At 36.9% G+C, this 13,579-nt stretch overlaps 1 long non-coding RNA gene across 1 annotated transcript in view; it reads right to left on the bottom strand.

Annotated features, from left to right (window-relative positions):
* LOC131437884 (uncharacterized) overlaps positions 1-12,011 on the bottom strand; it is a 115,518-nt gene extending 103,507 nt beyond the window's left edge. Inside the window, exons 1-2 of the long non-coding RNA XR_009230842.1 lie at positions 11,875-12,011; positions 10,542-11,465 (exon numbers count right to left, since the gene is read on the bottom strand). This is a non-coding gene — a long non-coding RNA (uncharacterized LOC131437884). The remainder of the gene's footprint in view (positions 1-10,541; positions 11,466-11,874) is intronic.
* Positions 12,012-13,579: the final 1,568 nt, after the last annotated feature.

The raw sequence follows: 13,579 nt of genomic DNA, 5'->3' as shown, positions 1-13,579 counted from the left end.
TAGGTCTTGACAAAGACTGATTTTGTGATAGTCTTGAGATAGAGTGATTAGTTCGAAGAATAATTCATTGGATCGCTAGCCTTAAAAAAGGCTGATTAATTTCGTAGTCTTGAAAAAGACTGATTAGTCTTCAAAAAGACTATTAGTGATTCAGATAGCCTTGAAAAAAATGAAGTGTTGAATCGATGCAACTCTAGGTAGCCAGAAAAAAATTTGCAGGAGCCAAGAGCTGACATTGAAGCTCGCGTCAAAGTTTGGCTTGCGCTACGCGAAAATACGAACTATTCGCATGCCGAGCTGGAGGAATGGTTGAATGTGGTCTAATCATCACCAGCGAAACGAAAAAGTTCGGGAAAAACTTATCGACAGCCAGAAGTCTAGTGGTTAGCGTTTCTGTTTCAGTGTTCAGTTTGGCGGCTTGCTGACAGGATAAGAACGATAGTTTACTCGTAGACATGTATTTTATGGCAATGTCATCATTTGAGAGTCCTGAATTTGCTTTAATTGTTGAAGATCACCGAAACTGATAATCAGTGAATCGAGCTTTACTAGCACAAATTTTCATCTCACAACCCGTTATTTGAAGACTATTATCAATTGAATAAACAAATGTTTCGAAACGTAATTGAAACCAATTTAATGCTCTTCAGTTGGATAGTGCAAATCCAGGAAGCTTGCTTACGTCATCATCGAATGTGATTGAAAAAGGTCCGGCACTCTACACACTTTACTATACAGTTTAATTCACCATACGTATCGAACAGATACTTACATAAGCTTCAGGTAATTTTTTGTAACCGTGGATTCTCCTGAAAATATGCCATGCTTACTATGATGAAGAATCGATTCCCAGTGATGACAATCGTATGGGAAAAAATTAATACCCAAATGGTTTTTGCTGTTTCAACGTGTGATATTTCATTGTTCCCGATTATTTTCACATTTATCGAGCACTCAATTCATTTGTGGTACAATTCGAAAAACACATTTCAATCACAGCGTAAGCTGCTGTAAAGTGATGTAATCATCATACTTCATCGGAATGTACAAGCAGAAGGGATTTATCTTCGATTCTTGGTTTTCGTAAATACCGAATAAAGTTCACAAGAACTACAGCTTTCACACTTAATCAAATAGAATGTAATGACAACTGCTGCGTTGCTTTCCATTCTTTTGATTTCTAATCGAATCAAACTTGGCATGAATTAATAAAAAAAAATACTCAACAAATTACAGTAGTTTAATGTACTAGCCATAGTTCATTTTTGGAGCCAAACTATTGACTATTGAAAGTTGATCTCACTCCAACTCTAAAGACAGCAAGACAGAATAAAGCTGAAGTGAAAACATGAAATTATCTTATGGCGTTTTCGTTTTTAATTTGCACTACACCGGTGCAGTGCTACACTGAAGCATGAATAAACGAACAAAAATGACGAAAACATAAACAGTAACCATTGACTACAATTAACGATTCCATTGCACAGAGCTACACCAAACTTTTGATGAGTGCTACACCAGTGGTATCGGTGCAGAAAAAGTGTAGCACTGGTGTAGTGCAATTGGTAAAAACGAACGGTTTAGGTGCAGCTTTCGCTACACCGGTGTAGTGCAATTTAAAAACGAAAACGACATTACATCCTATTTCCGAAAGCTGTGACAGATTGTTCACATCTGATAGCATAATTCTACGAATTGAATAAAATGTAATGTATTTTCTTCGGAAATCGTACTTCTAATAGAAGTAAAATGATTGCGGAAAAAACTTCCATCGAAATTCAATAAGTGTAATTCAAGTAAGGCATAACATTGGGGATTCTGTTTCTGATAGCGCCGGAAGAGGAATTACTTGGAAAGATGACGAACGAGCGGATGTGAAGATGTTCTAGAAGGTAAACAAATCTCCGGAAAATCACTGTCCATACAATCCAGAAAAAAAGTCATTTGGCTTTCGATTTCTTCTAGAACCAATTGACTGACTGCAGGTAGCTTCAAAAGAAAACTCACGAAACCGCTTCTTTATTCACCAGAATCATACATAAAATGAATCGCGTTGTATCTTGAAATTCGAAGAATTGATGTTTGATTATTTCCGAAACAGAGAATGAAAATAAGGAACGAAGGCGTATGTAGTGGAGGGAGAAAAAAGGTTTACCTTCGAAAGGATCGTCAACTGACAGCAAAGAAGAAGCCCGGATATGACAATTTGATTGTGTGAGTTTGGCTTCCATGGACTAACGATAGGGAATTTAGTTAAAACTCACGGTCTACGTCGCTATTTGTCAGGAGTTTTGTTTGAAGCAGGAATCGAATCTTTAATTCATTGTTGTTGAACGGCGAATGTATGTGGAAAATAAGATTAAATTAAAGACTGTTTCAGAAAATATGGACGCACTTTGATTTCGCTGTAAATAATTCACAAGTGTTAGATATTCTGGGACGAAAGTGACATTTTTGGTAGTATACCATTCTACCGTTGATTTCGAGTAGTGGCAAGAAGCAAGATCTTGCCAGAAGACAACAGGATCCTTGTGGCTTCGAATCATGGATAGAAATCGTTTTTGTAAACATTCTTGATGTATATTTCGCTGTTCATTGAAGCAGTGGTGATGAACCTCGGCCTGATCGATGCTTCTTGTTTCGGACTACTGCTTCTTAAAGGTTCGAAGATTCAAACGTTCTTTAGCACGAAGAACATTTGACTTCGAAGTGCCCACTTTTTTGGCCACATCCCGAACTGAAACCTACTTCTATTGCTCGAACGCCTTCAGTTTACGTTTATCCAACTGAGGTTTAGCAGGACCTTTTTTTCAACCCGTTTTCGGTTTATCCTCACGGGTGTAATCCTCACCGAACTTCCTGATTGCATTTCGCAAGGCTTTTCACTTACTCCTTCCATTTTTGCTATCTTTCTCAGTGACAATCCGCGTTCTGTGCATCATTTGTACACAATTTTTCGACGTTGTTCTGCTGAAAGTCCACGCATTTCGAAACAAACTAATGAAAACGAATAAACAACTGCACAAGTGGTTAGAGAAGAATGTTAACAACAGGACGCAACCATAAAAAGTGACAGATTCTGAACCATTACGAAATGGCAGCGGTTTTTGGTTGCGTACTCACTTTCTGGGACAGTCTTCATCAAGCGTGTCGGTTCCAGGTCTGGAAGGTATTGAGAGTATTATAATATTAGTAAAAAATATACTTCAATATATGTTCTTCTGATTCTACTGACAAATTTCTATAGTTCAGTTGCTTAGAAGTATATTAAGATAATTAAGGTTCCTTTATCGTTTTACGCTGATATTTAACATTCAAAATGATTTCATATCTAATGAAAGTGGAGCGAAATCGCAAGAAGAAAGAATTGTGATGAGAAGGAGAAATCCTAATGTATTCTGAACCAAACTGACTTGTTACGGTTGGGAATAGCAAGGATTGTTGAACGAAGAGAGTACCCAAACTAAAAAAAAATGGCAGAGAGGTTAAACGATAGTCGACAAGCCATTTCTGATCTTCTAAACGTCATCGGAAAATTTCAGAAGGTGGAAAAATTGGGTTCTTTATGGGCCGAATATTAGAGAGCACGAAGAAACGAGAAACGATGAGCACAGTTTTGTTGTTCCGGCATAAAACAAAGGGGGTTTTCGGCACAGGATCGTGACGAGAAATAAAGGAAGAATAAAATCATACACCCGAGGAAAAGTGTTCAGAAATTGTTTCAAAACAGTAGGTACAGCTACCAGCTGACAACTTTGGTGCTGTGATACTTTGTTTTCCATTACAGCATGGGACACAAACACTCATGGGATGTAATCCATGCTGCACCTACTCATTCAGTCCAATTTATATGTTCAGGGCGACCATTTTATCAAAATTTTCGGTGCACAATTGAACAATCAAACAAATGTAAAACTTAATTTTTGATTGAAATATCATCTTCGAACAATTTTTCGACAATGTTTGATGGAAACGAATCTAACAAACTCTATAAATCCGGTTTACCCTCTAGTTCCGGAACCGGAAATAGTATCTACAACAAATTTAGGAATTCCGTATGAAATTGTAAGACTTTTTCTTTGAACCTATAAGTTTGGGAAAATCGATTCGGCCATCTTGAAGGAAAGTGAGTGAGATCCTTTTTGAAGTTTTCAATCACCATTTCCAATTCTTCCAAAACCGGATTCATATGACCGGAATAGCCGAAGTTGGTTTGTTTGCCAGCAACAAATATGACCTTCAAATTGGAACAGTTTTTAAGTGACCGTGGACAGAAGCCAAGGAAAATAAATGTAAAAGTATTGGTGAAACAATACTTTTTCATATAGTAATAGTATTTGTGAGTAGAGAGGAATGATATAATAATATTTGTGTGCTGAAAGGAATACAGTTTGCCAGAACAAAATGTAAACAATGAAACTATTCAAATCACCTAGCAGAACAGAGTGGACTTATCTCATCTTCATGCTTATTCTGGAGTTAACAAATTTCAATCATGCGACCAAAAGAATATAATGATTGTGCCAAAGAAGATAGTTTACTGTTTGCCTTCGCTTGGTTCTTGGCATTTTTCTTACATTACAAAGTAAAAAGAAAGCTGTTACATTGATGAATTAGGTATAGTAACACGAAATCAGAACAAACTTTGTTGCAATTTTAATTTTTGAACATGAAGCTCCCATATTCAAAAAATACAAAGCAACAAATTCTAAATCTTCCGTTTATCGGCAACATCATCGTTTTCGGATAGGAAAGCAACCTCACCCAGAGAACAGTCAAGTGGCGCTTGACGAGAGAGCTTGATGACAAATCGGCACGAGAAGGCTTGATAACAAATCGGCTATTTGCTCTGAAAAGATTTATCATGCAAATTTGAAGATATAATTTCATATATTGACGAAAATATTTTAGAACTTTACCTATTGATACCCAATTATTGGATCCAGTATAGTTTCTAAATTCCGTAGTATTGTTTTGAACCGGCACTTCTGGCAGTTTGTCCACTGTTTGAACTGATAAGTCCCGCACATACTCACTACCCAAACCACACTCTACCAACGTATTCCATCTATTATTCTATTGATTTTCGCGAATGAGTGCTGCTTTCCTCTTTTTAGATGGACGAGGCTTTTTGAAAAGATTGCAATACTTGAATTGTTTGTTTATTTTTGGCATTCCATAGTGACGGTAAATAAGACAACAGGGTTGCGGATAACTTGGAGGGGAAGCAATGTTTGAAATGGATATAAGGAAAATGATATCGTTTTTTTAAAATATTGAAATTTTAGATGGTGACGTACGAAAGTAGTTTTGATCCGTAATTTTTACTATATCAATGTGCGACTAATTGAAAATAATGCCATTTTTAGTGCATTGCAAGTTTTTTTTCTCTAATTATGTATGGCATCACTGTCAATATGAAAGGATGGTATTACCAATACTAAAGCAGGCCGGCAATCTTTTTATCGTGAATTTTTGGAAAATTTTCAAAACCAGAACTGTGAGTTATTCAAAGGTTCTATAATAAAATGTTTAGACCAGAAGATAAGTTTACCGATGAAGAACAACTCAAAAGTGTTTCATGAAGCTTACTTATGTCACAGAGCTATAAACAGCAGTTGAAATCTTGAGGTGAGTGAAAAATAATAACATTCTAAGAAGAAACCTTCTAATGAAGGTCCGAAAAAGTTTTGCACAAATCATTCTTCAGAGTTGATAGTTTATCGTAAATATATATCAATACGATGAGTAATTATGTCACCAAATTCCAGTAGCAATTCTACGCAACATATTTACTCCTACGCGTAGAAAAAATGTGTTTTATTGTTTGTTTACATCTAGAGCATGGCAAAATAGCGGAAGGTGGAGTGAAAGGGTAGGTGGTTTCTTGGTTACCATTTGTGGATCGCTTCCATGGAACCCGTGTTGGCGGTTCAATGCATAGGGCGCTGGTCTTACAAACCAGTTGTCGTATGTTCGAGCCCCGACCTGGAAGGATTCGTAGTGTCAGTAGAATCGTAGCACTAGCCATGCAATGGTTCTGTACACTCTGAATCGGCTGCAAAGTCTGTTGAAACAAAAGGTCAAATTCCACTACAGGAATGTAATACCAAGGCTTCCATGGTAACCTTAACCTAGTTAAACCTAGACTAGAGCTCTATTTCGATCAAACCAATCAAACGAAATCTAAAACATGGAGTAGGATTATTACTTTTATTATTATTATTGACATCATTACACCACCGGCACGGTATTACTGCACTATTGGCTGTGAAAATTGCATATTTTTTCAAATAAATTTGAATTCATTGACATTCGTTTATTCTTTCAATCGCACTTATCATAGAATAGCTAAAATTTTTATCAACCGCAGCACCGTCTTTTACCAATATTACACACTAGTAGCAGACATCCGTAACCGTTTCGTTTTCTTCAAAGCGTGTACGAAATAGAACAAAACACGCATCGTTTGTTTTGTGTTTTCTTCTTTTTTCGGTGTGGTACATATTGTCATTCTATATGGCGTCATGTAAACTTTGACACTCATCACCCTGTAACTGCGGAACCGGAAGTCGGATCCGGATGAAATTTCACAGTAACTTTAAAGATAATATGAGCATCAATTCAAATTATGATTTGTGAAAATCGATTCAAGCATCGCAGAAAAATCGAAGTGAGTTCTATTTTGGGAGATTTCCTTCACCACTTTCGGTGCTTCCGGAACAGGAAAAGGGGGGACCAGTAGTGCCGACCTAAGTTTTTATGCCCACAAACTAACAAGCTCTGCAAACAAGAACAATTTATCAGACAGTTTTACTGGAATGTACCTGTTTTCGACCATCGTTTGTGAAAAACTACTAATGAAAGTACGGGTGTGTAATGTCAGAGACATAACTGGGTGTGTAATGTCAGAGACATAACAGTGAAGAAAATTTCGCATAATTCTTTGGGTATACAATTATTGTTCTAAATAGAACTATACAGAATTTTGATGTCAATCATTTCGTTTCGGATTTAAATATTTCAGTGAAAAAAAATTCAAAATGCCGTACGAGACAAACTTCTGGCATTCAGAAGGGTAAAATTGTGTAATTCTCTAAAAAATAAACATTGTTGCGAATTTTGCACTGCGAAAATTGCACAAAGCTTATCAAATTATCCTGAAAACTGGCTCTGTGACCTGAACGTTTGAGGCTTTACACCACGCAAAAGGTTTACTTTCATTGCCGACTGCTCCTCCTGACGACCGAAATCCAAATGAGACTTTCACGCTTTTTATTTGATTTGTTCTTACTGATGTTGGTGGGAGAACCTCACCACCTCCAGTTTCGTCTGTAGCATTAAAAGAAATGAACAGTTTTTATTCAAAGATTTCCTTTTCTATTTGTTCAGTAGATTCTGATATGTGCCTGACTACCTCAAAACTGTCGTCCGGATGCGATGCAAGCAAGCGTGATGAAATTTTTTGAAGTTTTAGAAAATTTTGTTTTTCAATTATTTTTAGAGTTTTTTCACGCTGTTGAAAATTTCATCACGATTTCCTAATCATATTACCGATAGCTTGTAGAAAAAAATATGTTGTTGGGTTAAGTACATCAAAAGATATTCGTGGTAAAGTTCTGCCCATTCTTGTACAGGGTAAATTTTGAAAAGGCGCCCCATAGTAAAGTAAGTCGTATTCAGGACAAAAGAACCGATTTGAAGAATTCTGGAATTAGGAACCGGACCTAACCTCAAGAACTAGATTCAGAACTTAGAACAGACTCAGAATTCAGTTGGATTTTAGTAGACTACAATTTCGAAACTGAAATCAGTTCCGGAATTTTTTTCCAGAATCCAGTTCAGCACGCAGGCTTTGAATTCTAAACATATATTCCGGAACTAAGCTTTGAAGCTTGTACAGTAAAATGTCACATAATTCTTTGGGAGTATTATTATGATTCTAAAAAGAATCGAACAGAAGAATTTTAAAAAGAATCGAACAGAAGAATGATCGATTTTCGACCACGGTTCCTCTTTTATACGCATTCGGATAAAGATATGTGCTTGACTACCTCAAAATCGTCGTCCTTGCGCGAAAAAGCCAAGCAAAAGTAAAGAGTTTTCCGCGTTGTTTTCAAAGTTTTAGAAAACTTCCTTTTTGAGTTGTTTGTGGTTATCTCACACTGTTCAAAATAATATCCTAAATTCCTGATCATATTTTTGATGAAATGGCGTAAGAATTATGTTGCTGCCCTTAATACAAGTCGAGATACTCACGATTAAGTTCTGCCCATTCTTCCATATGGCTAATTTTGAAAAGGCACCCCATAGTAAAGTAAGTCGTATTCACGAGAAAATTGGTAATTTTCCACCTATCACGCTTTAGTTCCGGAACCGGAAGTCAGATCTGGATGAAATGTTCTAGAAATTTTTAGGAAACTATAAGACCTTTCATTTGAATCTTAGTTGCAAAAATCAGTTGAGCGGTTTCAGAGGAAAATGAGTCCACACTTTTTCTCTAGTTTCCACATATTACCATTTAACTCCGGAACCGGAGGTCGGATCAAAATAAAATCGAATAGCAGGCTATGGGACTGTTAGTTCTTTCATTTGAATCTAAATTTGTGAAAATCGGTTCAGCCATCTCTGTAAAAAGTGAGTGCATATTTTTTCCATTTTTATTTTTTTTCATTTTTTTGGTACATATCATCCTATATCTCCGGAACCGAAAGTCGGATCGGGATGAAATTCAATAGCAGGCTATGGGACCATGAGACCTTTCATTTGAATCTTAGTTTGTGAAAATCAGTTCAGCCGTCTCCGAGAAAAGTGAGTGCATATTTTTGTTACATACAAACACACATACACACACACGGACACTTGCTCAATTCGTCGAGCTGAGTGAAATGGTATATGACATTCGGCCCTCCGGGCCTCGGTTAGGAGTCGGTTTCCACAGTGATTGCATAGCCCTTCTATACGAGAAAGGCAAAAACAGCGTGTGTAAATAACATAAGGAATGAAATTCTATCTTCATTATTATTTACTTCAATACCCAGGACCTGAACGTAAGTTGTAGATGAACACGCATTGCATTTAATTCTGAAGGCGAGTGGTGTATGATTCCAGAACTAATTACCATGCGTCTCCATTATGGAGACGCATGGTTTTTCTATTGATTTATTTTTTTAAAGTCTGATATACCCGTGTGGTGGATATAGTGGTGTATGATTCCAGAACTAATTACCATGCGTCTCCATTATGGAGACGCATGGTTTTTCTATTGATTTATTTTTTTAAAGTCTGATATACCCGTCCACATTTAAAAAAAACCTTCTTAATCCACCTGGTGGTGTGATAATGCCTTTCTCTTCTTTCATAACAGTCTCATGAAAATATATTTCATACTTTTATTAAATAATTTCGGACGCTAATTTTGACACCAATTGATTCAGATTGATTCGAGTAGTTCACTAAAGCTGAGAATTGATTGAACTGTTAAATATGAAATGTCGGCCATTTAAAAGTTCGACTGACTTGTTCAAGCTCTACTTATTTCTTTACATGACAAACTTTTAAACGTATTGTATTCACGTCAATAATGTTTTGTAGTTTTACTGAAATAAACATCCAATTTACTACTACTCAACCGTAAAAAAAACTGTTGTATGTAGACGATTTGCACCGGATTAATTGAATTCCAGTATAGAGAATTTGTCTAAATAATGCATGTTTATTCAATCTCCACATTTGCTCTAGCCTTACTCTAATTTTCCACTGGGCAAATTCATGCCAATGTTTATTCTAGCTAACGAGTTTGAGAATGGCATTTGTTGCGAGGTGTGGAATCAAATATGTACTGACAAATGACATCAAAGCAGTATCCATTCTAGTTTGTAATTGCTTTACTGTATTTAGGCCATTGGGCTCTTCATTTGATGAATCGATTCGAATTTATTTTTCTACTAGCTAAGTTTAAAATAATTATACTTTCCTAAGCATGTTGCAGGAATCAGAGGGTCTTTTCTTTCGGAAACGACGAACCATCATCGCTTACTACGATGGAAATAACTTTTTTTTATCTTACTTTGACACAATTTTATGCATTCCAGCCAACGTGACTTTCGTATATGTTCCCTAACGAAAGTGTGTAATAATAATCCGTAAAAAAAGTTGGAGCACTCGTATTTTTCTAGACAAATCTGTAAAAACATGTGGCCAAGCATGCTTCGCACAATCTTCGATGGAAAATTCCTGCCAACAAAAAGCTAAAAGCCTCGGAAAAACACAACAAGAGAGCTCCGAAGCGAGAGCATTAGGCACGTATCTGTTTCAGAATAAAACATCTGCAACACCTCTTGGCTTGGCTGTTGCGGAGTAGAAATATTTCTGAGAACTTTCCGAGTATTTCAAATCCTCCTCCTCATCATCACCATTTCATCAGTAACGATTTTGAGTCGTGTCTTCGTTTAAGCATTTAAAGCGGTAGTTGTCAGTTTCGTTTATAATGGGCTACTTTGTTTTTTCGTCCAGGAGATTTAGCAACAAATAATACTTACAATTCACTTGATTGATGTCAACCGGATGACATCTGCGGCGAAGACGCAGCCATGCACTTAGAAATCCATTTTAATCACTCTTCAGCGGCAACAACAACAGAAGTAGAGACACCAACAATGGCTTCTAATCAAAACAAATTCAATTACTCTCAATCCAAAGTAATCCAATTTTAATCCAAAATGGCACACGGCAACCGCCAGCACACTCCGTCACAATCGCTAGTTCTACGGGGCCTGGAAAACCCTGTCACAATGCATTGCCCATTTACTTCGGCAAGATGAGAGCAGCAGCAGAGGAGGACCAAGTATTTTTCTACCAGTACTTCACTGGACGTTTTTATTTTTGCTCACTCAACACCATTCCCCACTCATTTCAACAAAATCAGGTCCAAACCACAGCGCTATGTTTTACTTTTGTATGTCTGCCTGCTTTTGCCACCAGTAATCATCAGTGCAATTCAATTGGAATGTGAAAATGAAATGCGGTATTTTTTTTCTTTTTCAGCACCTCGTCTCACCCATTACGATTACGGAGCCACCCGAGAAGGAGTGCAAATTTTATTTCCTCTTCCGTTTTCTATGGTCACTTTTTTTTCGCTTTACTTTGCTTTACTCACAGAAATGCATTCTATTTATTGGATTTTACTTCAATTTCACTTAACCCATTACCCGCGATATTGACGGTTCACTTCACTCGGCACGTTCAATTCAAATCACGCAGATATTCTGATTCAACGAAGCGACTTAGGACGACGCGGATATCAATTCTAAATCCTGTTTGCTGGCTCCATCGCGCGCCATTGCCTAGCGCGAATGGACAGTTTTGATTTGTTTTTCTGCTGACATTTCTAGTGAATTACGTTGCTTAGGCAATGCCTGCTTCGATTTGATCGTTTTTTTTTTTGTTGAAATATCGAATTCTTTCTGGGAAATAAATTTTTGAGGGAATTTAAATTTTCGTTCAAAATTTAGCAGCTGAAATAAAACCAAAGAAGTTAATTTTACAACTCAAAAAAGAAATTAAAGAAACAGATAGCCTAAGGGTTCACTCACAAAAATATCATTCGAGTCGCGAGAAATAATACATCAAAGGAATGTAAATCACCCGAAACTGAAACAAAAATGAAAAGTACATCGTCAAAAAAAAACACAACAGAATAAACACACTCGTGACTTTTTCCAATCCAACTCAATATACTTTCCACGGTTTTATTCCCCGAAAAAAAAACATACAACAGGCCTCAAGGGATCGCTGAGTTGTGCTTTCACTTCGACAGATCTGTAAGGATGGCTTTCCCGGAAACAAACTTTGCCGTAAAGAATACTAGCTTACCAGCAAAACCCGCCGGAAAACTCTAAACCATCATCAGTTGATCAGAGTTTGGTGGAAATTTCCCCTCACTTCAAAGACACGACACGTTTCGATCCTAGTAGACTTTGACTACTCGAGCACGTGTTGGCGCTGGCACCGCTCGCGAAGAACTGTTGAACCTACCGCCGAGTTCCACCGTCGGATGCCGGTTTGTCGAAGAAACTACCCATCCAGCAGCAGGCGATGCGCGCGTGCTACGACCATTCTCTCGCACGCTCCACGTTTCTCCGGTTTACTCTTCGAACACGGAGCGGTTTGTTTATGTTTATATTCGAAATTCGAACACGGTCGTGGGAGCTGTGGGAGACGAAACAAGTGGTCGCCTCGCATCAGGTGGGTGGCTCAAACACCACGCGACAGTACTATCGACACGATGAAAGGGAAAATTCTATCACCACTCAGACCAACAGGTGGAAAATTAGATTTTCGTGCATTTGAATCTTTTGGAGCTGTGTGAAATGGCTTTGGTAACATAGGAAGATCTTTCAACCTTATCGATTTTTGTCTGTGAAACTGTTGCAAGATAAAAATTTTCAATATTCTCTACGTTCATGGGTTTTAAAATTTAAACATTTAAACATAAGTAACTGGTTTAATCTAAGTGCATATAAATATGTTACTTGATTTTTCGAGTCGTCTTCGACTCAACGGGGCATTAGCAGCTTACGTTGAACTACCAAGCCACCACGTGACTCAAAATGTGTTGCTAAGCAAACGTAGAGTTAATGCAAAAAACTTCTGATGTGGTACAAAACTCAAGAAAATAAACACTTGAAAATGTGGTCAGGTTTTGTCAATTTTGTTTCGATTAGTAACATTAATACAATCGGGAGGCTTTGGAAAAGTTTCTTCTCGTCGAGTGGAGATGCTTAACCCACCTAGCAGTGAGATGATACCTTTTTGCCGTGAATAAAACTTACTCTACTATGGAGCGCATTTTCGATTTTTTTTATTTATTGTACAAGAATGGGTAGAACTTAAACGTAAATATCTCTTGTTGTATTCAACGAAGCAACATAATTTTTCTCTCCATATCAACGGAAATATGGTTTTCAATTTATGATAAATATTTCAGTAGCATGAGACAACCAAAATTTAAGTTTTCTAAAGTGCTTGATATGAAGGAGCATTGAGGTAAAATTCAGTGCCAAAATATTGCGCGCAAAATTTCAACCGCTTGAATTGAATCATCGCACAAAGCGTATCGTGCAAAACCGACACATAAAAATACGAAATACTTTCAGTGATTGAATGCACTGGGTTTATATTTTTTCAACTGACTAACTATGCATGGTTATAAACCATGAGTACTTTAAATTGACTAATATGAGAGAGACACATTTATGTATGTTGTTGATGATGGTCAATTTAGTCATTCAATTTATACCCAAACTGACTGGTCTAATAACTGATATTCTCGTATATAGCGAAACTGTTCATTCTTTGTTAAAAACCAAAATCTTCGATATGATGACAACTCTTCACCTAACTGATTCCAACTACACATCATTTAATAAAATAACAAAATCTTTTTTATATGGAATCACAGCTGGCTTGTAAGATGTTCACTTAAAATATCTAGTTTGTGAAATGCATATCATATCAGTATATGAGTGAATAATATGTAACAATTTCTCATGAATTTTTGAGGGAATAATAGATACTG

The sequence above is a fragment of the Malaya genurostris genome, chromosome 3 (assembly GCF_030247185.1).
Source record: "Malaya genurostris strain Urasoe2022 chromosome 3, Malgen_1.1, whole genome shotgun sequence".
Taxonomy (NCBI): Eukaryota; Metazoa; Arthropoda; class Insecta; order Diptera; family Culicidae; genus Malaya; species Malaya genurostris.
This window is presented reverse-complemented; position numbering and strand designations above follow the sequence as displayed.